Below are 26,980 nucleotides of genomic sequence, written 5' to 3'. Positions count from 1 at the left end.
TGTTTGATGGGACAGTGTAGAGGGAGCTTTACTCTGTATCTAACCCATGCTGTACCTGCCCTGGGAGTGTTTGATGGGTCAGTGTAGAGGGAGCTTTACTCTGTATCTAACTCGTGCTGTACCTGCCCTGGGAGTGTTTGATGGGGATAAGAAGCTCTCTCCTCCAGGTCATTGATGAAGACTCTGGGTAGGAGTGACCGGTCTCATCCACTCCTCTGTATCGGTAATATCATTGCACCAAGGTTTGGGAACTACATCCTCACTGCAACACACCCTGCTCTCTGTTTCCCGATCGGAACATAAATGTTTGTTCCCACCTGCCCACGCAGACACAATGCCTAATTAAAACGCCGTCCCAGAAATTCCCCACCTGCCACAGAAAGCCTGTGATTGAAGAATTTATTCATTTCCCCCGGCCCAGGGAGAGTGCTGCTAATTACACAGGCCTGACCTCTCCATTATGTTGCTCCTCATCACCACAATGACTGAAGCAGAATTTAACTGACTGCACGCCCAGTGTTCACAAACTCTCGGCCTCTCAATTTGTGATACAGCGGGGAAGGGTGTTACTGAGTGACAGTGTGAGGGAGCTGGATTAATATCAGTACAGATATAGTCAGTGACACAGGGTGCTGGGGGGAGAGGGGTTACTGAGTGACAGTGTGAGGGAGCTGAATTAATATCAGTACAAATACAGTCAGTAACAGTGTGCTGGGGGAGGGGTTAGTGAGTGACAGCGTGTGGGAGCTGGATTAACATCAGTACAGGTACAGTCAGTGACACAGGGTGCTGGGGGGGAGGGGTTACTTAGTGACAGGGCAGGATTTTCATTGGGCCGTGGAGGCGGGTTTGGAGGCATGTGGGGTGTTAAAATCTCGAACTCGGGTGGGGGGGGGCATGAACCCATCCCGCCCCCAACCCGCCTCCATGCCAGTTTCAAAGGAGGCGGATACCCGACCTGTGCTGGGAGCCGCCTCCCCGAGGCGGGAAGGGGATTAGTGCCAATTAACTGCCTGTTAACAAGTAGTTAACAGGCAGTTGTTAGCCTACTCCCTATTTTTATCCCTGAAGTGTGGGATTCCCGACAGCTCCAAACCATGCCAAGTTAGCGAGGCGGACAGTCGGGCTGAAGGGCTTGGAGGGTTCGAGATGTCCGTTGTTCAGGTGAGTGATAGGTGCATGAGTGCAGAGGTAAGTGTGTTTGTTGTGTGTAAAGTGTTTAAAGAATACCTTTACAGCCTTCCTTCCTTCAGGTTTCAGGAGTTCCTCATCTCACCGGCACAGAAAGCAGAATGGCTGCGAGCTGTCAAAAGTTGCAGCATTCTGCTTTCTGTTCTGGAGAGATCTCTAAATCAGCCTGAGAGGAAGGAATTAACTTGGAGTACAGATTGTCAGTGTTTGACAGCTTCAAAGTGGTTACTGAGTGACAGTGTGAGGGAGCTGGATTAACATCAGTACAGATACAGTCAGTGACACAGGGTGCTGGGGGAGGGGTTACTGAGAGACGGTGTGAGGGAGCTGGATTAACATCAGTACAGATACAGTCAGTGACACAGGATGCTGGGGGAGGGATTACTGAGAGACGGTGTGAGGGAGCTGGATTAACATCAGTACAGATACAGTCAGTGACACAGGGTGCTGGGGGAGGGATTACTGAGAGACGGTGTGAGGGAGCTGGATTAACATCAGTACAGATACAGTCAGTGACACAGGGTGCTGGGGGAGGAGTTACTGAGTGACAGTGTGAGGGAGCTGGATTAACATCAGTACAGATACAGTCAGTGACACAGGATGCTGGGGGAGGGATTACTGAGAGACGGTGTGAGGGAGCTGGATTAACATCAGTACAGATACAGTCAGTGACACAGGATGCTGGGGGAGGGATTACTGAGAGACGGTGTGAGGGAGCTGGATTAACATCAGTACAGATACAGTCAGTGACACAGGGTGCTGGGGGAGGGGTTACTGAGTGACTGTGTGAGGGAGCTGGATTAACTTCAGTACAGGTACAGTCAGTAACACAGCGAGCTGGGGGAAGGGTGTTACTGAGTGACTGTGTGAGGGATTTGGATTAACATCAGTTCAGATAAAATCAGTGACACAGGGAGAGGGTGTCAGTTGAAGTGCCACCTGTTCTGCCTCATGTCTAGGATGTTGCTTTCTACTCATTCCCTATCCCACCTTGGCCTGTCTCTCCCAGATCTCTGCATCCACTGCAGCTTTCCCTCGGGCCCACGGGTGAAACCGTGGGAGATGTCATGGTATTTGAAGCACTGACTGAGGGCGGAAATCGCTAATGACATCTCTCTGTAATTGGCTGATTGCGACAGGAGGCCCTGATGTGGAACAAAATCACCATCCTCGGAAATCCACCAACAGACTTGGTTCAGTGGTTAAATATAATGAATACATTCTATCATTAGCATGATGACATCAGCATATTGCCAATCGAGCTTTCTCCTCCTTCCCTGATTTTGAAATTGAAAGGCATTTGTCAGATGAGTTACCATGACGACAAAGGCAGTGGATGCGTAGACAATCAACTCTTTCAAAAAGGAGCAGGAGAAATATGTGGCCGGCAGTGGGATTACAGGTCAGAGGGACAGGTATAGATGGAGCGGTATTCCAGGGATGTAATGTGCTGCTGAGGGCTGGGGCGGGAGGAAAGTAAATGGGTGGGATCGAGTCCGTGATAGGGTCAATTGTACATGGTCCATGGGATGAGATTAAATGGTTGGGATCGAGTCCATGAATAGTTCAATTGTACATGGTCTATTGGAGGGGATTAAATGGGTGGGTTAGAGTCCATGATAGGTTCAATTGTACATGGTCTGTGGGAGGGGATTAAATGGGTGGGATAGAGTCCATGAATAGTTCAATTGTACATGGTCTATTGGAGGGGATTAAATGGGTGGGTTAGAGTCCATGATAGGTTCAATTGTACATGGTCTGTGGGAGGGGATTAAATGGTTGGGATAGAGTCCATGATGGGTTCAATTGTACATGGTCTATGGGAGGGGATTAAATGGGTGGGATAGAGTCCGTGATAGGGTCAATTGTACATGGTCTATGGGAGGGGATTAAATGGGTGGGATAGAGTCCGTGATAGGGTCAATTGTACATGGTCCATGGGAGGGGATTAAATGGGTGGGATAGAGTCTGTGATAGGGTCAATTGTACATGGTCTATGGGAGGGGATTAAATGGGTGGGATAGAGTCCGTGATAGGGTCAATTGTACATTGTCTATGGGAGGAGATTAAATGGGTGAGATAGAGTCTGTGATAGGGTCAATTGTACATGGTCTATGGGAGGGGATTACATGGGTGGGATAGAGTCCGTGATAGGGTCAGTTGTACATTGTGTATGGGAGGAGATTAAATGGGTGGGATAGAGTCTGTGATAGGGTCAATTGTACATGGTCTATGGGAGGGGATTACGTGGGTGGGATAGAGTCTGTGATAGGGTCAGTTGTACATTGTGTATGGGAGGAGATTAAATGGGTGGGATAGAGTCCGTGATAGGGTCAATTGTACATGGTCTGTGGGAGAAGATTAAATGGGTGGGATAGAGTCTGTGATAGGGTCAGTTGTACAAGGTCTGTGGGAGAAGATGAAATGGGTGAGATAGACTCCATGATAGGTTCAATTGTACATGGTCTATGGGAGGGGATTAAATGGATGGGATAGAGTCCATTTTGTTTTACATTATACCCGTGGAAGAATGAGTTTTGATGGGCCAAATTTCTCATTCCATATTTCCTTAAGTTGGGAGGATTTGTGATAGTTCAAATATTGGAAAAGGGCGCTCCAATCATCTCTACTGTAGTGCCACCATGTTCAAAGGTTACCATGGTCCGTTGTTTTCATTTGTTGGAGTCCTCTTCAAAATGCACTTGGTCTCCTCTCCCTCACTGGGGTCCTGTTATACCGTTCACCATCGTTGACCAAGAGCCAGGTGGCTGACGTGTTGCCAGATCTCAAGCAACCCCACTTTGTTTGGTGTCTCTCCCCGGTTGAAACTAGAATTTCACCAAAGTTGGGGCCGGAGTGTGCCATCAGCATTTCACACAATGATAATCACCGTTAGCCGATCTAACATATGTCTTGGGAGCCCTGTAACATGGTGTCAGCTGTGGCTCTGTGGATAGCACTGGTGCCTCTGAGTTAGAAGGTCATGGATTCAAGTCCCACTCCAGAGGTTTGAGCACAAAGCCTAGGCTGATGCTCCCACTGCAGTACTGCGGGAGTGCTGCAGTGTCGGAGGTGCTGTCTTTTGGATGAGACATTAAACCGAGGCCTCGTCTGCCCTCTCAGGCGGACGTAAAAGATCCCATGGCACTAATTTGAAGAAGAGTAAGAGTAATAGGTCCTGGGCCATCTTTATCCCTCAACCATCATAACTGAAAAAACATTATCTGGTCATTATCACATTGTTGTTTGTGGGAGCTTGCTGTGCGCAAATTAACTGCCGTGTTTCCGACATTACAACAGTGACTACACTTCAGATAGTTGGCTGTAAAGTGCTTTGGGATGTCCTGAGACCTTGGAAGGTGCTATATAAACACAAGTTCTTTCTGTCTTTTCTGTGAGGGAACCACTCACCATAGCTGAAAGGTGAGATTCCAGTTACATCTCTGATGCTGCTGCTCTCCCCGGACACAGCCATCCCTGGTTATGCTCAGCGTGAATTTGTTCAGAGATTAATTGTATGATGAAATAGGATGTTAATTAAATGGGTGGGGGGAAGGGTGGCTGATATCATTGGCTGGGAAATTTAACGAAACAAAACTCTCTGGCCCTGGGGGAGAACCCAGCTGCTGACTGACTGTATGGATCGTGCCTCACAGAGGTGGAATTAGACGGAGGAAGGGAGGTACATTGAGGGATTACAGATTGTGGTTAAGGAATTGGAGATAGATAGAGACACCGAGGGATTGGCAATAAAGGGACAGACACACTGAAGGATTGGAGATAGAGGGACAGACACACTGAGAGATTGGAGTTAGAGGGATAGACACACTGAAGGATGGGAGATAGAGGGATAGACACACTGAGGAATTGGAGATAGAGGGATAGATACACTGAAGGATTGGAGATAGAGGGATAGACACACTGAAGGATTGGAGATAGAGGGATAGACATATTGAGGGATTGGAGATGGAGGGATAGACAGAATGAGGATTATGGATAGAGGGATAGACACACTGAGGAATTGGAGATAGAGGAATAGACAGACTGAGGATTGGAGATAGAGGGATAGACACACTAAAGGATTGGAATTGGAGGGATAGACACACTGAAGGATTGGAAATAGAGGGATAGACACACTGAGGGATTGGAGATAGAGGGATAGACAGACTGAGGAATTGGAGATGGAGGGATAGACACAATGAGGATTGGAGACAGAGGGATAGACACACTGAGGATTAGAGATAGAGGGATAGACACACTGAGGATTGGAGATAGAGGGATAGACACACTGAGGATTGGCGATAGAGGGATAGACACACTGAGGATTGGAGATAGAGGGATAGACACACTGAGGATTGGAGATAGAGGGATAGACACACTGAGGATTGGAGATAGAGCAATAGACACACTGAGGATTGGAGATGGAGGAATAGGCACACTGAGGATTGGAGATGGAGAAATAGACACACTGAGGATTGGAGATGGAGGGATAGAGACACTGAGGATTGCAGATAGAGGGATAGACACACTGAGGGATTGGAGATAGAGGGATAGACCCACTGAGGATTAATGATAGAGGGATAGACACACTGAGGAGTGGAGATAGAGGGGTAGACACATTGGGTGATTGGTGATAGAAGGATAGACACACTGAGGAGGAAAGATAGAGGGATAGACACACTGAGGATTGGAGATGGAGGGATAGACACACTGAAGATTGGAGATAGTGGGCTAGACACACTGTGGAATGGTGATAGAGGGATAGACACACTGAGGATTGGCTATAGAGGGATAGACACACTGAGGATTGGAGATAGAGCGAGAGACACACTGAGGATTGGAGATGGAGGGATAGATAGACTGAGAGATTGGAGATAGAGGGATAGACACACTGAGGATTGGAGATAGAAGGATAGACACACTGAGGATTGGAGATAGAGAAATAGACACACTGAGGATTGGAGATAGAGAAATAGACACACTGAGGATTGGAGATAGAGAAATAGACACACTGAGGATTGGAGATAGAGAAATAGGCACGCTGAGGATTGGAGATAGAGGGATAGACACACTGAGGAATTGGAGATAGAGGGATAGACACACTGAGGATTGGAGATAGAGGGATAGATACACTGAGGGTTGCAGATAGAGGGATAGACACACTGAGGATTGGAGATAGTGGGATAGACACACTGAGGATGAAAGATAGAGGGATAGACACACTGAGGATAGGAGATAGAGGGATAGACACACTGAGGATTGGAGATAGTGGGATAGACACACTGAGGATGAAAGATAGAGGGATAGACACACTGAGGATTGGAGATAGAGGGATAGTCACACTGAGGATTGGAGATAGTGGGATAGACACACTGTGGAATGGAGATGGAGGGATAGACACACTGAGGGTTGGAGAGAGGGATAGACACACTGAGGATTGGAGATAGAGGGATAGAAACACTGAGGAATGGAGATGGAGGGATAGACACACTGAGGATTGGAGATAGAGGGATTGATTCACTGGGGATTGGAGATAGAGCGAGAGACACACTGAGGAATTGGAGATAGAGGGATAGACACACTGAGGATTGGTGATAGAGGGAGAGGCAGATGGAGGGATTGAGGATAGAGGGATAGGCCCACTGAGAATTGGAGATGGAGCGACAGACACACCGAGGACTGGAGATAGAGGGATAGACATACTGTAGATTGGTGATAGAGGGATAGAGACTGTGAGGATTGGAGATAGAGAGATAGACACACTGAGGATTGGAGATAGAGAGATAGACACACTGAGGATTGGAGATAGAGAGATAGACAGAATGCCGATTGGAGATGGAGGGTTAGAGACACTGAGGGATTGAAGATAGATTGAGAGAGACACTGAGGGATTGGAAATGGAGGGAGAGACATACTGAGGGACTGAAGATAGAGGGATAGACACACTGGGGATTGTATATAGAGGGATAGACATACTGAGGATTGGAGATCAGAGGGATAGACACACTGAGGATTAATGATACAGTGATAGACACACTGAGGATTGGAGACAGAGGGATAGACACACTGAGGATTGGAGATGGAGGGATAGACACACTGAGGAGTGGAGATAGAGGGATAGACACACTGACGAATTGGACATTGTAGGATAGACACACTGGGGATTGGAGATGGAGTGCTAGACACACTGAGGATTAGAGATAGAGGGATAGACACTGAGGGATTGGAGATAGATAGACACACTGAGGATTGGAGATAGAGAGATCGACAGAATGACGATTGGAGATGGAGGGATAGACACACTGATGATTGGAGATAGAGGGATAGACACACTGAAGATTGGAGATAGAGGGATAGACAGTCTGACGATTGGAGATGGAGGGATAGACATGTTGGGTGATTGGTGATAGAAGGATAGACACACTGAGGATTGGAGATAGAGGGATTGACTCACTGGGGATTGGAGATAGAGCGAGAGACACACTGAGGATTGGAGATAGAGGGATAGACACGCTGAGGATTGGAGATAGAGAAATAGACACACTGAGGATTGGAGATAGAGAAATAGACACACTGAGGTTTGGAGATAGAGGGATAGACACACTGAGGATTGGAGATAGAGGGATAGACATATTGGGTGATTGGTGATAGAAGGATAGACACACTGAGGATTGGAGATAGAGGGATTGACTCACTGGGGATTGGAGATAGAGCGAGAGACACGCTGAGGATTGGAGATAGAGAAATAGACACACTGAGGATTGGAGATAGAGGGATAGACACACTGAGGATTGGAGATAGAGGGCTAGACACACTGAGGAATTGGACATTGTAGGACAGACACACTGGGGTTTGGAGATGGAGTGCTAGACACACTGAGGATTGGAGATAGAGAGATAGACAGAATGACGATTGGAGATGGAGCGATGGACACACTGAGGATTGGAGATAGAGGGATAGACACACTGAGGATTAAAGATAGAGGGGTAGACATACTGAGGATTGGAGATAGAGGGATAGACACACTGAGGATTAAAGATAGAGGGGTAGACATACTGAGGATTGGAGATAGAGGGATAGACACACCGAGGACTGGAGAGAGAGAGACACACACTGAGGGATTGGAGATAGAGGGATAGACAAACTGAGGATTGTAGATACAGCGATAGACACACTGAGGTTTGGAGATAGAGGGATAGACACACTGAGGATGGAGATAGAGGGATAGACACACTGAGGAATTGGACATTGTAGGACGGACACACTGCGGATTGGAGATAGAGGCATAGACACACAGAGGATGAAAAATAGGCGGATAGACACAATGAGGATTGGAGATGGAGGGATAGACACACTGAGGATTGGAGATAGAGGGATAGACACTGAGGGATTGGAGATAGAGAGATAGACAGAATGACGGTTGGAGATGGAGGGATAGGCACACTGAGGATTGGAGATAGAGGAATAGACACACTGGGGATTGGAGAGAGAGGGATACACACACCGAGGAGTTGGACTTTGTAGGAGAGACACACTGGGGATTAAAGATAGAAGGATACACACACACTGAGGATTCGAGACAGAGGGATAGACACACTGAGGATTGCAGATAGAGAAATAGACACACTGAGGATTGGAGATAGAGGGATAGACTCACTGATGATTGGATTTAGCAGGATAAACACACTGAGGGATTGGAGATTGAGGGATAGACACACTGTGGATTGGTGATAGAGGGATAGACACACTGAGGGATTGGAGATAGAGGGATAGACACACTGAGGGATTGGAGATGGAGTGATAATCCCACTGAGGATTAGAGATAGAGGGATAGACACTGAGAGATTGGAGATAGGGAGATAGACACACTGAGGATTAGGGATAGAGAGATAGACAGAATGACGATTGGAGATAGAGGGATAGACACACTGAGGATTGGAGATAGAGGGACAGAGACACTGAGGATTGGAGATAGAGGGATAGACACACTGCGGATTGGAGATAGAGGGATAGACACACTGAGGATTGGAGATAGAGGGATAGACACACTGAATATTGGAGATAGAGGGATAGACACACTGAGGATTAAAGATAGCGGGATAGACACACTGAGGATTGGAGATGGATGGAGAGACGCACTGAGGATTGGAGATGGAGGGATAGATACAGTGAGGATTGGAGATGGAGGGATAGACACACTGAGGATTGGAGATACTGGAATAGACGCACTGAGGATTGGAGATGGAGGGATAGATACAGTGAGGATTGGAGATGGAGAGATAGAAACACTGAGGATTGGAGATAGAGGGATAGACACACTGAGGATTCGAGGTAGAGGGATAGACACTCAGGGATTGGAGTTAGAGGGATAGACACACTGAGGATTAAAGAGAGAGGGATAGACACACTGGGGATTAAAGATAGAGGGATAGACAGACTGAGAGATTGGAGATAGAGGGATAGACACACTGAGGATTGGAGATAGAGGGATAGACACACTGAGGATTGGAGATAGAGGGATAGACACACTGAGGATTGGAGATAGAGAAATAGACAACTGAGGATTGGAGATGGAGGGATAGACACACTGAGCATTGGAGATAGAGGGATAGACACACTGATGATTGGAGATAGAGGCATAGACACACCGAGGATTGGAGATGGAGGGATAGACACACTGACGATTGGAGATAGAGGGATAGACACACTGAGGATTGAAGATGGAGGGATAGACACACTGAGGAGTGGAGATAGAGGGATAGACACATTGAATGATTGCTGATAGAGGGATAAGCACACTGAGGATTAGAGATAGAGAGATAGACAGAATGACGATTGGAGATGGAGGGTTAGAGACACTGAGGGATTGAAGATAGATTGAGAGAGACACTGAGGGATTGGAAATGGAGGGAGAGACATGCTGAGGGACTGGAAATAGAGTGATAGACAGAATGACGATTGGAGATGGAGGGATAGACACATTGAGTGATTGGTCATAGAAGGATAGACACACTGAGGAATTGGAGATAGAGGGATAGACACACTGAGGAATTGGAGATAGTGGAATGGACACACTGGGGATTGGAGATGGCGTGATAGTCACACTGAGGATTAGAGATAGAGGGATACGCACTGAGGATTGGAGATGGAGCGATAGACACACTGAGGATTGGAGATAGAGGGATAGACACACTGAGGATTGGAGATGGAGAGATAGACACACTGAGGATTGGAGATAGAGGGATAGACACACTGAGGATTCGAGATAGAGGGATAGACACACTGAGGATTGGAGAAAAATGGATAGACACACTGAGGAGTGGAGATAGAGGGGTAGACACATTGGGTGATTGGTGATAGAAGGATAGACACACTGAGGAGGAAAGATAGAGGGATAGACACACTGAGGATTGGAGATGGAGGGATAGACACACTGAAGATTGGAGATAGTGGGCTAGACACACTGTGGAATGGTGATAGAGGGATAGACACACTGAGGATTGGCTATAGAGGGATAGACACACTGAGGATTGGAGATAGAGCGAGAGACACACTGAGGATTGGAGATGGAGGGATAGATAGACTGAGAGATTGGAGATAGAGGGATAGACACACTGAGGATTGGAGATAGAAGGATAGACACACTGAGGATTGGAGATAGAGAAATAGACACACTGAGGATTGGAGATAGAGAAATAGACACACTGAGGATTGGAGATAGAGAAATAGACACACTGAGGATTGGAGATAGAGAAATAGACACACTGAGGAATTGGAGATAGAGGGATAGACACACTGAGGATTGGAGATAGAGGGATAGATACACTGAGGGTTGCAGATAGAGGGATAGACACACTGAGGATTGGAGATAGTGGGATAGACACACTGAGGATGAAAGATAGAGGGATAGACACACTGAGGATAGGAGATAGAGGGATAGACAAACTGAGGATAGGAGATAGAGGGATAGACACACTGAGGATTGGAGATAGAGGGATAGTCACACTGAGGATTGGAGATAGTGGGATAGACACACTGTGGAATGGAGATGGAGGGATAGACACACTGAGGGTTGGAGAGAGGGATAGACACACTGAGGGATTGGAGATAGAGGGATTGATTCACTGGGGATTGGAGATAGAGCGAGAGACACACTGAGGAATTGGAGATAGAGGGATAGACACACTGAGGATTGGTGATAGAGGGAGAGGCAGATGGAGGGATTGAGGATAGAGGGATAGGCCCACTGAGAATTGGAGATGGAGCGACAGACACACCGAGGACTGGAGATAGAGGGATAGACATACTGTAGATTGGTGATAGAGGGATAGAGACTGTGAGGATTGGAGATAGAGTGATAGACACACTGAGGATTGGAGATAGAGAGATAGACACACTGAGGATTGGAGATAGAGAGATAGACAGAATGCCGATTGGAGATGGAGGGTTAGAGACACTGAGGGATTGAAGATAGATTGAGAGAGACACTGAGGGATTGGAAATGGAGGGAGAGACATACTGAGGGACTGAAGATAGAGGGATAGACACACTGGGGATTGTATATAGAGGGATAGACATACTGAGGATTGGAGATCAGAGGGATAGACACACTGAGGATTAATGATACAGTGATAGACACACTGAGGATTGGAGACAGAGGGATAGACACACTGAGGATTGGAGATGGAGGGATAGACACACTGAGGAGTGGAGATAGAGGGATAGACACACTGACGAATTGGACATTGTAGGATAGACACACTGGGGATTGGAGATGGAGTGCTAGACACACTGAGGATTAGAGATAGAGGGATAGACACTGAGGGATTGGAGATAGATAGACACACTGAGGATTGGAGATAGAGAGATCGACAGAATGACGATTGGAGATGGAGGGATAGACACACTGATGATTGGAGATAGAGGGATAGACACACTGAAGATTGGAGATAGAGGGATAGACAGTCTGACGATTGGAGATGGAGGGATAGACATGTTGGGTGATTGGTGATAGAAGGATAGACACACTGAGGATTGGAGATAGAGGGATTGACTCACTGGGGATTGGAGATAGAGCGAGAGACACACTGAGGATTGGAGATAGAGGGATAGACACGCTGAGGATTGGAGATAGAGAAATAGACACACTGAGGATTGGAGATAGAGAAATAGACACACTGAGGTTTGGAGATAGAGGGATAGACACACTGAGGATTGGAGATAGAGGGATAGACATATTGGGTGATTGGTGATAGAAGGATAGACACACTGAGGATTGGAGATAGAGGGATTGACTCACTGGGGATTGGAGATAGAGCGAGAGACACGCTGAGGATTGGAGATAGAGAAATAGACACACTGAGGATTGGAGATAGAGGGATAGACACACTGAGGATTGGAGATAGAGGGCTAGACACACTGAGGAATTGGACATTGTAGGACAGACACACTGGGGTTTGGAGATGGAGTGCTAGACACACTGAGGATTGGAGATAGAGAGATAGACAGAATGACGATTGGAGATGGAGCGATGGACACACTGAGGATTGGAGATAGAGGGATAGACACACTGAGGATTAAAGATAGAGGGGTAGACATACTGAGGATTGGAGATAGAGGGATAGACACACTGAGGATTAAAGATAGAGGGGTAGACATACTGAGGATTGGAGATAGAGGGATAGACACACCGAGGACTGGAGAGAGAGAGAGACACACTGAGGGATTGGAGATAGAGGGATAGACAAACTGAGGATTGTAGATACAGCGATAGACACACTGAGGTTTGGAGATAGAGGGATAGACACACTGAGGATGGAGATAGAGGGATAGACACACTGAGGAATTGGACATTGTAGGACGGACACACTGCGGATTGGAGATAGAGGCATAGACACACAGAGGATGAAAAATAGGCGGATAGACACAATGAGGATTGGAGATGGAGGGATAGACACACTGAGGATTGGAGATAGAGGGATAGACACTGAGGGATTGGAGATAGAGAGATAGACAGAATGACGGTTGGAGATGGAGGGATAGGCACACTGAGGATTGGAGATAGAGGAATAGACACACTGGGGATTGGAGAGAGAGGGATACACACACCGAGGAGTTGGACTTTGTAGGAGAGACACACTGGGGATTAAAGATAGAAGGATACACACACACTGAGGATTCGAGACAGAGGGATAGACACACTGAGGATTGCAGATAGAGAAATAGACACACTGAGGATTGGAGATAGAGGGATAGACTCACTGATGATTGGATTTAGCAGGATAAACACACTGAGGGATTGGAGATTGAGGGATAGACACACTGTGGATTGGTGATAGAGGGATAGACACACTGAGGGATTGGAGATAGAGGGATAGACACACTGAGGGATTGGAGATGGAGTGATAATCCCACTGAGGATTAGAGATAGAGGGATAGACACTGAGAGATTGGAGATAGGGAGATAGACACACTGAGGATTAGGGATAGAGAGATAGACAGAATGACGATTGGAGATAGAGGGATAGACACACTGAGGATTGGAGATAGAGGGACAGAGACACTGAGGATTGGAGATAGAGGGATAGACACACTGCGGATTGGAGATAGAGGGATAGACACACTGAGGATTGGAGATAGAGGGATAGACACACTGAATATTGGAGATAGAGGGATAGACACACTGAGGATTAAAGATAGCGGGATAGACACACTGAGGATTGGAGATGGATGGAGAGACGCACTGAGGATTGGAGATGGAGGGATAGATACAGTGAGGATTGGAGATGGAGGGATAGACACACTGAGGATTGGAGATACTGGAATAGACGCACTGAGGATTGGAGATGGAGGGATAGATACAGTGAGGATTGGAGATGGAGAGATAGAAACACTGAGGATTGGAGATAGAGGGATAGACACACTGAGGATTCGAGGTAGAGGGATAGACACTCAGGGATTGGAGTTAGAGGGATAGACACACTGAGGATTAAAGAGAGAGGGATAGACACACTGGGGATTAAAGATAGAGGGATAGACAGACTGAGAGATTGGAGATAGAGGGATAGACACACTGAGGATTGGAGATAGAGGGATAGACACACTGAGGATTGGAGATAGAGGGATAGACACACTGAGGATTGGAGATAGAGAAATAGACAACTGAGGATTGGAGATGGAGGGATAGACACACTGAGCATTGGAGATAGAGGGATAGACACACTGATGATTGGAGATAGAGGCATAGACACACCGAGGATTGGAGATGGAGGGATAGACACACTGACGATTGGAGATAGAGGGATAGACACACTGAGGATTGAAGATGGAGGGATAGACACACTGAGGAGTGGAGATAGAGGGATAGACACATTGAATGATTGCTGATAGAGGGATAAGCACACTGAGGATTAGAGATAGAGAGATAGACAGAATGACGATTGGAGATGGAGGGTTAGAGACACTGAGGGATTGAAGATAGATTGAGAGAGACACTGAGGGATTGGAAATGGAGGGAGAGACATGCTGAGGGACTGGAAATAGAGTGATAGACAGAATGACGATTGGAGATGGAGGGATAGACACATTGAGTGATTGGTCATAGAAGGATAGACACACTGAGGAATTGGAGATAGAGGGATAGACACACTGAGGAATTGGAGATAGTGGAATGGACACACTGGGGATTGGAGATGGCGTGATAGTCACACTGAGGATTAGAGATAGAGGGATACGCACTGAGGATTGGAGATGGAGCGATAGACACACTGAGGATTGGAGATAGAGGGATAGACACACTGAGGATTGGAGATGGAGAGATAGACACACTGAGGATTGGAGATAGAGGGATAGACACACTGAGGATTCGAGATAGAGGGATAGACACACTGAGGATTGGAGAAAAATGGATAGACACACTGAGGATTTGAGATAGAGGGATAGACACACTGAGGATTGGAGATGGAGGGATAGACACACTGAGGATTGGAGATAGAGGGATAGACACACTGAGGATTGGAGATAGTGGGATAGACACACTGAGGATTGGAGATAGACGTAGAGGCAGACAGAGGGATTGATGATAGAGGGATAGGCACACTGAGAATTGGAGATAGAGGGATAGACACACTGAGGATTGGAGATAGAGGGGTATACACATCGAGGACTGGAGATAGAGGGATAGACACACTGAGGACTGAAGATAGAGGTATTGATTCACTGGTGATTGGAGATAGAGCGAGAGACACACTGAGGAATTGGAGATAGAGGGATATACAGACTGAGGATTGGAGATCAGAGGGATAGACATTCTGAGGATTGGAGATAGAGGGATAGACACACTGGGGATTGGAGATGGAGGGATAGACACACTGAGGATTGTAAGTAAATGGATAGACACACTGAGGATTGGAGATAGAGGGATAGACACACCGAGGACTGGTGATAGAGGGATAGACACACTGAGGATTGGAGATAGAGGGATAGACACACAGAGGATTGGAGATAGAGGGATAGACACGCTGAGGATTGGAGATAGAGGGATAGACACACTGAGGATTGGAGATAGAGAAATAGACACACTCAGGGATTGGAGATAGAGAAATAGACACACTGATGATTGGAGATAGAGGGATAGACACACTGAGGGATTGGAGATAGAGGGATAGACACACTGAGGATTGGAGATTGAGGTTTCGACACACTGAGGGATTGGAGATAGAGGGATAGACACACTGAGGATTGGAGATGGAGGGATAGACACACTGAGGATTGGAGATAGAGGTATAGACACACTGATGATTGGAGATAGAGGCATAGACACACTGAGGATTGGAGATAGAGGGATAGACACACTGAGGATTGGAGATAGAGTGATAGACACACTGAGGATTGAAGTTAGAGGCATTGCTTCACTGGTGATTGGAGATAGAGCGAGAGACACACTGAGGATTGGAGATAGAGGGATAGACACACTGAGGATTGGAGATAGAGGGATACACACACCGAGGACTGGAGATAGAGAGAGACACACTGAGGGATTGGAGACAGAGGGGTAGACACACTGAGGGATTGGAGATAGAGGGATAGACACACTGAGAGATTGGAGATAGTGGGATAGACACACTGAGGATTGGTGACAGAGGGATAGACACACTGGGGATTGGAGATAGAGGGATTGACTCACTGGGCGTTGGAGAAAGAGCGAGAGACACACTGAGGAGTTGGACATTGCAGGATAGACACACTGGGGATTAAAGATAGAAGGATACACACACACTGAGGATTCGAGACAGAGGGGTAGACACACTGAGGATTGGAGATGGAGGGATAGACACACTGAGGAGTGGAGGTAGAGGGATAGACACACTGAGGAGTGGAGATAGAGGGATAGACAAACTGAGGCGTGGAGATAGAAATATAGGCAGAATGACGATTGGAGATGGAGGGGTAGACACATTGAATGATTGCTGATAGAGGGATAAACACACTGAGTGATTGGAGATAGAGGGATAGAGACACTGAGGAATGGAGATAGAGGGTTAGACACACTGAGGATTGGAGATAGAGGGATAGACACACTGAGGATTGGAGATAGAGGGATAGACGCACTGAGGATTGGAGTTAGAGGGATAGACACACTGAGGATTGGAGATGGAGGGATAGACGCACTGAGGATTGGAGATAGAGTGATAGACACACTGAGATTGAAGATAGAGGGATTGATTCACTGGTGATTGGAGATAGAGCGAGAGACACACTGAGGAATTGGATATAGAGGGATATACAGACTGAGGATTGGAGATAGAGGGATAGACACACCGAGGACTGGAGATAGAGAGAGACACACTGAGGGATTGGAGACAGAGGGGTAGACACACTGAGGGATTGGAGATAGAGGGATAGACACACTGAGGATTGGTGACAGAGGGATAGACACACTGGGGATTGGAGATAGAGGGATTGACTCACTGGGCATTGGAGAAAGAGTGAGAGACACACTGAGGAGTTGGCCATTGCAGGATAGACACACTGGGGATTAAAGATAGAAGGATACACACACACTGAGGATTCGAGACAGAGGGATAGACACACTGAGGATTGGAGATGGAGGGATAGACACACTGAGGAGTGGAGGCAGAGGGAGAGGCACACTGAGAATTGAAGATGGAGGGATAGACAAATTGAGGAGTGGAGATAGAAAGATAGGCAGAATGACGATTGGAGATGGAGGGGTAGACACATTGAATGATTGCTGATAGAGGGATAAACACACTGAGTGATTGGAGATAGAGGGATAGAGACACTGAGGAATGGAGATAGAGGGTTAGACACACCGAGGATTGGAGATAGAGGGATAGACACACTGAGGATTGGAGGTAGAGGGATAGACACACTGAGGATTGGAGATAGAGGAATAGAGACACTGAGGAATGGAGATAGAGGGATAGACACACTGAGGATTGGAGATAGAGGGATAGACACACCAAGGACTGGTAATAGAGGGATAGACACACTGAGGATTGGAGCTGTAGGGATAGACACACTGAGGAGTAAAGATAGAGGGGTAGACACGCTGAGGATTGCAGATAGAGGGATAGACACACTGAGGATTGGAGATAGAGGGATAGACACACTGAGAATTGAAGATGGAGGGATAGACACACTGAGGAGTGGAGATAGAGGGATAGACACACTGAGAATTGAAGATGGAGGGATAGACACATTGAGGAGTGGAGGTAGAGGGATATACACACTGAGGATTGGAGATGGAGGGGTAGACACATTGAATGATTGCTGATAGAGGGATAAACACACTGAGGATTGGAGATGGAGTGATAGACACACCGAGGGCAGGAGATAGAGGGATAGACACACTGTGGATTGGTGATAGAGGGATAGACACACTGAGGATTGGAGATAGAGAAATAGACACACTCAGGGATTGGAGATAGAGGGATAGACACACTGAGGGATTGGAGATAGAGAAATAGACACACTGATGATTGGAGATAGAGGGTTAGTCACACTGAGGGATTAGAGATAGAGAGATAGACAGAATGATGATTGGAGATGGAGGGTTAGAGACACTGAGGGATTGAAGATAGATTGAGAGAGACACTGAGGGATTGGAAATGGAGGGAGAGACATGCTGAGGGACTGGAGATAGAGGGATAGACAGAATGACGATTGGAGATGGAGGGATAGACACATTGAGTGATTGGAGATAGAGGGATAGACACATTGAGGATTGGAGATGGAGGGATAGACACATTGAGTGATTGGTGATAGAAGGATAGACACACTGAGGAATTGGAGATGGAGAGATAGACACACTGTGGATTGGTGATAGAGGGATAGACACACTGAGGGATTGGAGATAGAGGGATAGGCACACTGAGGGATTGGAGATGGAGTGATAGTCCCACTGAGGATTAGAGATAGAGAGATAGAATGACGATTGGAGATGGAGGGTTAGAGACACTGAGGGATTGAAGATAGATTGAGAGAGACACTGAGGGATTTGAAATGGAGGGAGAGACATGCTGAGGGACTGGAGATAGAGGGATAGACAGAATGACGACTGGAGATGGAGGGATAGACACATTGAGTGATTGGAGATAGAAGGATAGACACACTGAAGAATTGGAGATAGAGGGATAGACACACTGAGGAATTGGAGATAGTGGAATGGACACACTGGGGATTGGAGATGGCGTGATAGTCACACTGAGGATTAGAGATAGAGGGATACGCACTGAGGATTGGAGATTGAACGATAGACACACTGAGGATTGGAGATGGTGGGATAGATGCACTGAGGATTGGAGATGGAGAGATAGACACACTGAGGATTGGAGATAGAGGGATAGACACACTGAGGATTCGAGATAGAGGGATAGACACACAGGATTCGAAAAAAAGGGATAGACACACTGAGGATTTGAGATAGAGGGATAGACACACTGAGGATTGGAGATGGAGGGATAGACACACTGAGGATTGGAGATAGAGGGATAGACACACTGGGGATTGGAGATAGATGGAGAGGCAGACAGAGGGATTGATGATAGAGGGATAGGCACACTGAGAATTGGAGATAGAGGGATAGACACACTGAGGATTGGAGATTGAGGGATATACACATCGAGGACTGGAGATAGAGGGATTGACACACTGATGATTGGAGGTAGAGGGATAGCCACACTGGGGATTGGAGATAGAGGGATTGACACACTGATGATTGGAGGTAGAGGGATAGCCACACTGGGGATTGGAGATAGAGGGATAGACACACTGAGGATTGGAGATAGAGGGATAGACACACTGAGAATTGAAGATGAAGGGATAGACACACTGAGGAGTGGAGATAGAGGGATAGACACACTGAGAATTGAAGATGGAGGGATAGACACACTGAGGAGTGGAGGTAGAGGGATAGACACACTGAGGATTGGAGATAAAGTGGTAGACACATTGAATGATTGCTGATAGAGGGATAAACACACTGAGGATTGGAGATGGAGCGATAGACACACCGAGGGCTGGAGATAGAGGGATAGACACACTGAGGGATTGGAGATAGAGGGATAGAGACACTGAGGACTGGAGATAGAGGGATAGACACACTGTGGATTGGTGATAGAGGGATAGACACACTGAGGGATTGGAGATGGAGTGATAGTCCCACTGAGGATTAGAGATAGAGAGATAGACAGAATGACGATTGGAGATGGAGGGTTAGAGACACTGAGGGATTGAAGATAGATTGAGAGAGACACTGAGGGATTGGAAATTGAGGGAGAGGCATGCTGAGGGACTGGAGATAGAGGGATAGACAGAATGATGATTGGAGATGGAGGGATAGACACATTGAGTGATTGGTGGTAGAAGGATAGACACACTGAGGAATTGGAGATAGAGGGATAGACACACTGAGGAATTGGAGATAGAGGGATAGACACACTGAGGATTGGAGATAGAGGGATAGACACACTGAGGATTGGAGATGGAGGGATAGACACATTGAGTGATTGGTGATAGAAGGATAGACACACTGAGGAATTGGAGATGGAGAGATAGACACTCTGAGGATTGGAGATAGAGGGATAGACACACTGAGGATTCGAGATAGAGGGATAGACACACTGAGGATTGGAGAAAAAGGGATAGACACACTGAGGATTTGAGATAGAGCGATAGACACACTGAGGATTGGAAATGGAGGGATAGACACACTGAGGATTGGAGATAGTGGGATAGACACACTGAGGATTGGAGATAGACGGAGAGGCAGACAGAGGGATTGATGATAGAGGGATAGGCACACTGAGAATTGGAGATAGAGGGATAGACACACTGAGGATTGGAGATAGAGGGATATACACATCGAGGACTGGAGATAGAGGGCTAGACACACTGAGGATTGGAGATAGAGGGTTAGACACACTGAGGACTGAAGATAGAGGTATTGATTCACTGGTGATTGGAGATAGAGCGAGAGACACAGTGAGGAATTGGAGATAGAGGGATATACAGACTGAGGATTGGAGATCAGAGGGATAGACATACTGAGGATTGGAGATAGAGGGATAGACACACGGAGGATTGGAGATGGAGGGATAGACACACTGAGGATTGTAAATAAATGGATAGACACACTGAGGATTGGAGATAGAGGGATAGACACACTGAGGATTGGAGATAGAGGGATAGACACACCAAGGACTGGTGATAGAGGGATAGACACACTGAGGATTGGAGATAGAGGGATAGACACACTGAGGATTGGAGATAGAGAAATAGACACACTCAGGGATTGGAGATAGAGGGATAGACACACTGAGGGATTGGAGATAGAGAAATAGACACACTGATGATTGGAGATAGAGGGATAGTCACACTGAGGGATTGGAGATAGAGGGATAGACACACTGAGGATTGGAGATAGAGAAATAGACACACTGAGGATTGGAGATAGAGGGATAAACGCACTGAGGATTGGAGTTAGAGGGATAGACACACTGAGGGATTGGAGATTGCGGAATAGACACACTGAGGATTGGAGATTGAGGTTTAGACACACTGAGGGATTGGAGATAGAGGGATAGACACACTGAGGATTGGAGATGGAGGGATAGACGCACTGAGGATTGGACATAGAGTGATAGACACACTGAGGATTGAAGATAGAGGGATTGATTCACTGGTGATTGGAGATAGAGCGAGAGACACACTGAGGAATTGGATATAGAGGGATATACAGACTGAGGATTGGAGATAGAGGGATAGACACACTGAGGATTGGAGATAGAGGGATACACACACCGAGGACTGGAGATAGAGAGAGACACACTGAGGGATTGGAGACAGAGGGGTAGACACACTGAGAGATTGGAGATAGTGGGATAGACACACTGAGGATTGGTGACAGAGGGATAGACACACTGGGGATTGGAGATAGAGGGATTGACTCACTGGGCATTGGAAAAAGAGCGAGAGACACACTGAGGAGTTGGACATTGCAGGATAGACACACTGGGGATTAAAGATAGAAGGATACACACACACTGAGGATTCGAGACAGAGGGATAGACACACTGAGGATTGGAGATGGAGGGATAGACACACTGAGCATTGGAGGTAGAGGGATAGACACACTGAGGAGTGGAGATAGAAAGATAGGCAGAATGATGATTGGAGATGGAGGGGTAGACACATTGAATGATTGCTGATAGAGGGATAAACACACAGTGATTGGAGATAGAGGGATAGAGACACTGAGGAATGGAGATAGAGGGTTAGACACACTGAGGATTGGAGATAGAGGGTTAGACACACTGAGGACTGGAGATAGAGGTATTGATTCACTGGTGATTGGAGATAGAGCGAGAGACACACTGAGGAATTGGAGATAGAGGGATATACAGACTGAGGATTGGAGATCAGAGGGATAGACATACTGAGGATTGGAGATAGAGGGATAGACACACTGAGGATTGGAGATGGAGGGATAGACACACTGAGGATTGTAAATAAATGGATAGACACACTGAGGATTGGAGATAGAGGGATAGACACACTGAGGATTGGAGATAGAGGGATAGACACACTCAGGGATTGGAGATAGAGGGATAGACACACTGAGGGATTGGAGATAGAGAAATAGACACACTGATGATTTGAGATAGAGGGTTAGTCACACTGAGGGATTAGAGATAGAGAGATAGACAGAATGATGATTGGAGATGGAAGGTTAGAGACACTGAGGGATTGAAGATAGATTGAGAGAGACACTGAGGGATTGGAAATGGAGGGAGAGACATGCTGAGGGACTGGAGATAGAGGGATAGACAGAATGACGATTGGAGATGGAGGGATAGACACATTGAGTGATTGGTGATAGAAGGATAGACACACTGAGGAATTGGAGATGGAGGGATAGACACACTGAGGATTGGATATTGAGGGATAGAGACACTGAGGATTGGAGATAGAGAAATAGACACACTGAGGATTGGAGTTAGAGGGATAGACACACTGAGGGATTGGAGATTGAGGAATAGACACACTGAGGATTGGAGATTGAGGTTTAGACACACTGAGGGATTGGAGATAGAGGGATAGACACACTGAGGATTGGAGATGGAGGGATAGACGCACTGAGGATTGGAGATACAGGAATAGATGCACTGAGGATTGGAGATGGAGGGATAGACAAAGTGAGGATTGGAGATGGAGAGATAGATACACTGAGGATTGGAGATAGAGGGATAGACACACTGAGGATTGGAGAGAGAGGGATAGACACACTGAGGATTGGAGATAGAGGGATAGACACTCAGGGATTGGAGATAGAGGGATAGACACACCGAGGACTGGAGATAGAGGGATAGACACACTGAGGATTGGAGCTGGAGGGATAGACACACTGAGGATTGGAGGTGCAGGAATAGACGCACTGAGGATTGGAGATGGAGGGATAGACACAGTGAGGATTGGAGATAGAGGGATAGACACTCAGGGATTGGAGATCGAGGGATAGACACCCTGAGGATTGGAGATAGAGGGATAGACACACTGAGGATTGGAGATAGAGGGATAGACACACGGAGGATTAAAGATAGAGGGATAGACACACTGAGGATTGGAGTTAGAGGGTTAGAGACACTGAGGATTGCAGATAGAGGGATAGAGACACTGAGGGATTGGAGACAGAGGGATAAACACACTGAGGATTGGAGATAGAGAAATAGACACTCTCAGGATCGGAGATAGAGGGATAGACGCAATGAGGATTGGAGATAGAGGGATTGACTCACTGGCGATTGGAGATAGAGCGAGAGGCACACTGAGGAATTGGAGATAGTGGAATGGACACACTGGGGATTGGAGATGGAGTGATAGTCACACTGAGGATTAGAGATCGAGGGATAGACACTGAGGGATTGGAGATAGAGAGATAGACAGAATGACGATTGGAGATGGAGGGTTACAGACACTGAGGGATTGAATATAGATTGGAAATGGAGGGAGTGTAGGATTCGCAAAATTGGATTTTATATTAATAAGGATCAAATGGCAGAAGAGGCTGTGATTTTAAAGACTGTTTTAAAAGAAGCCCAGAAAGAGGGGCATACAAAATGGCCGCCATACCATGTGACCAACTTATTGGGACGCTTTAAAATGGTTCCTGCGCAACCACAGACAGATTTGTGGATTCAATCCACAGTAAGTTCTGGAAGCTGTTCCTGAGAGAACGAAACCAGACCCACACGTATGCATATGGATTAGATGCAGATCTAGTCAAGATCGGCCTGGAGACAGAGGCCATCAAGATGTTGCCCCAGACAAAAGGGGACAATTTCATATTCATGAGAACAGCACCCAGGACTAGATAACGAGATCAGCAGGCCATTCAAAACAATGGAGGTAATTTCAAACCAGAGATGGGCCTGTTACCAGCCGTTTAAGACATTTTAAAATATAATGGCTACCCCACTGTGCACACAGCCCGCCAAAATTAAAACAAAGACTAACCTGATTTTGGGTGGGAAGTGAAGCCTCTGGAAGAAAGGTATATCTGGAGAGACTTTTCGGCAGTTGAAGCTGGAGCTTGGAGACACACTGGACACAGCAGCAAGCTCTCGGGACACAGACACGCCGGGTTGGAGAGCTGGAAACACACAGCTTGAATCCGGATACCCAGAAGAAGGAGCAGTCAATCGCAGGCGTTCCGCCCCGGGGAAGCACATCAGGAGATCATCGACCATCCCCGGGCCGTTGCCGGAACGAGAGGCCATCGACCAACTTGGGAGAAGAGACAAAAAAAAATAAAGGTCCCAAGCGAAGAAACCTTTCCAGCCACCACGGCTCGGTAGAAGAGAGGAAAGGAACCTGAAGAAGCAATGGGAGCCAGCCCAAGGCTCCTCTAACCAGGGTCGAGCCGACGATCCACGACCCGGCCGACATCCAGGCCCCCACCTCAGGAGAGAGGTGTGGCGCAACTCACAGGAGCTCCACGATCCACGTGGAGACGAGACGCCTGAAAGGACCAAACACAGACTCGATTTCAAAATCTTGTACTTCCTATTGGGATTGGTGAGCATGTTTCTGGCCCTTCACAATCAGATCTAGATAGGTTTAATAAGGGGGTGGATTTAAGGGTACAATTAACATGAGTTGTTGTCCCTCGATGTTCCGTGTGTTTCCTTATTTCATGATGATCTTAGTAGAGTATAAGATGCCTGTATTTGCTTTAGTTAGTACTGTGTCGTTATGATTTGTTTGCGTGTTTTTCCCTCCCATGTACTCCCTTATCTGCTTGCATTTGATTTGATATTTTTCCTTATGCAATAAAATTTCATTTTGTTTCATCAAACTTGGTCCACAAGAGTTTTCTCTACATTGTAGTTCCTGCGCCTAAGTCCAGAGTACAGAATCTAAGGGGCGAGTGGGTCGAGCCACTCAGGGTTTACTGTGCAAGAGAGAGAGGCCTCTAGAGAGAGAAACCTCAGGGAAACCTCTCGAGGATGAAACCCCTTACAGGAGAGACAACCTGAGGGACTGGAGATAGAGGGATAGACAGACTGACGATTGGAGATGGAGGGATAGACACATTGTGTGATTGGTGATAGAGGGATAGACCCACTGAGGATTGGAGATAGAGGGATAGACAACCTGAGGATTGGAGACAGAGGGATAGACACACTGAGGATTGGAGATGGAGGGATAGAAAGACTGAGGATTGGAGATAGGGGGATAGACACACTGAGGATTGGAGATTGAGGGATAGACACACTGAGGGTTGGAGATAGGGGGATAGACGCACTGAGGATTGGAGATAGAGGGATAGACACACTGAGGATTGGAGATAGAGGGATAGACACACTGAGGATTGGAGATGGAGGGATAGACACACTGAGGATTGAAGATGGAGGGATAGACACACTGAGGATTGGAGATAGTGGGATAGACACACAGGATTGGAGATGGAGGGATAGAAGCACTGAGGATTGGAGATGGAGGGATAGACACACTGAGGATTGGAGATACAGGAATAGACACACTGAGGATTGGAGATACAGGAATAGACACACTGAGGAATGGAGATAGAGGGATAGACACAGTGAGGATTGGCGATGGAGAGATAGACACACTGAGGATTGGAGATAAAGGGATAGTCACACCGAGGACTGGAGATAGAGGGATTGACACACTGATGATTGGAGATAGCGGGATAGACCCACTGACAGATTGGAGATACAGGAATAGACAGAATGAGTATTGGAGATAGAGGGATAGACACACTGAGGATTGAAGATAGAGAAGTAGACACGCTGTGGATTGGAGATAGAGAAATAGATACTCTCAGGATTGGAGATAGAGGGATAGACACTCTGAGGATTGGAGGTAGAGAGATAGACACAATGAGGATTGGAGAGAGAGGGATAGACACACTGAGAATTGGAGATAGAGGGAGAGGCAGATGGAGGGATTGATGATAGAGGGATAGGCACACTGAGAATTGGAGATAGAGGGATAGACACACTGAGGATTGGAGAAAGGGGGATAGACACACTGAGGATTGGAGATGGAGCGATAGACACACCGAGGGCTGGAGATAGAGGGATAGAGACACTGAGGGATTGGAGATAGAGGGATAGAGACACTGAGGATTGGAGATAGAGGGATAGACACACTGTGGATTGGTGATAGAGGGATAGCCACACTGAGGGATTGGAGATAGAGGGATAGACACAGAGGATTGGAGATAGAGGGATTGACTCACTGGGGATTGGAGATAGAGCGAGAGACACACTGAAGAATTGGAGACAGTGGGATGGATACACTGGGGATTGGAGATGGAGTGATATACACTGATGGATTGGAGATAGAGAGATAGACACACTGAGCATTGGAGATAGAGAGATAGACAGAATGACAATTGGAGATGGAGGGTTAGAGACACTGAGGGATTGAAGATAGATTGAGAGAGGCACTGTGTGATTGGAAATGGAGGGAGAGACATGCTGAGCGACTGGAGATAGAGGGATAGACACACTGATGATTGGAGATAGAGGGATAGACACACTGAGGATTGGAGATAGAGGGATAGACACACTGAGGATTGCAGATAGAGGGATAGAGACACTGAGGACTTGAGATGGAGAGATAGACAGACTGAGGATTGGAGGTAGAGGGATTGACACACTGATGATTGTAGATAGAGGGATAGACACACTGAGAGATTGGAGATAGAGGAACAGACACATTGAGGATTGGAGATAGA

The sequence above is a fragment of the Somniosus microcephalus genome, unplaced genomic scaffold, assembly GCF_052327205.1.
Source record: "Somniosus microcephalus isolate GS21.2 unplaced genomic scaffold, FLI_Smic_1.0 unresolved_chr1, whole genome shotgun sequence".
Taxonomy (NCBI): Eukaryota; Metazoa; Chordata; class Chondrichthyes; order Squaliformes; family Somniosidae; genus Somniosus; species Somniosus microcephalus.
The sequence above is the reverse complement of the archived record's forward strand: the minus strand, read 5'-3'. Positions refer to the sequence as shown.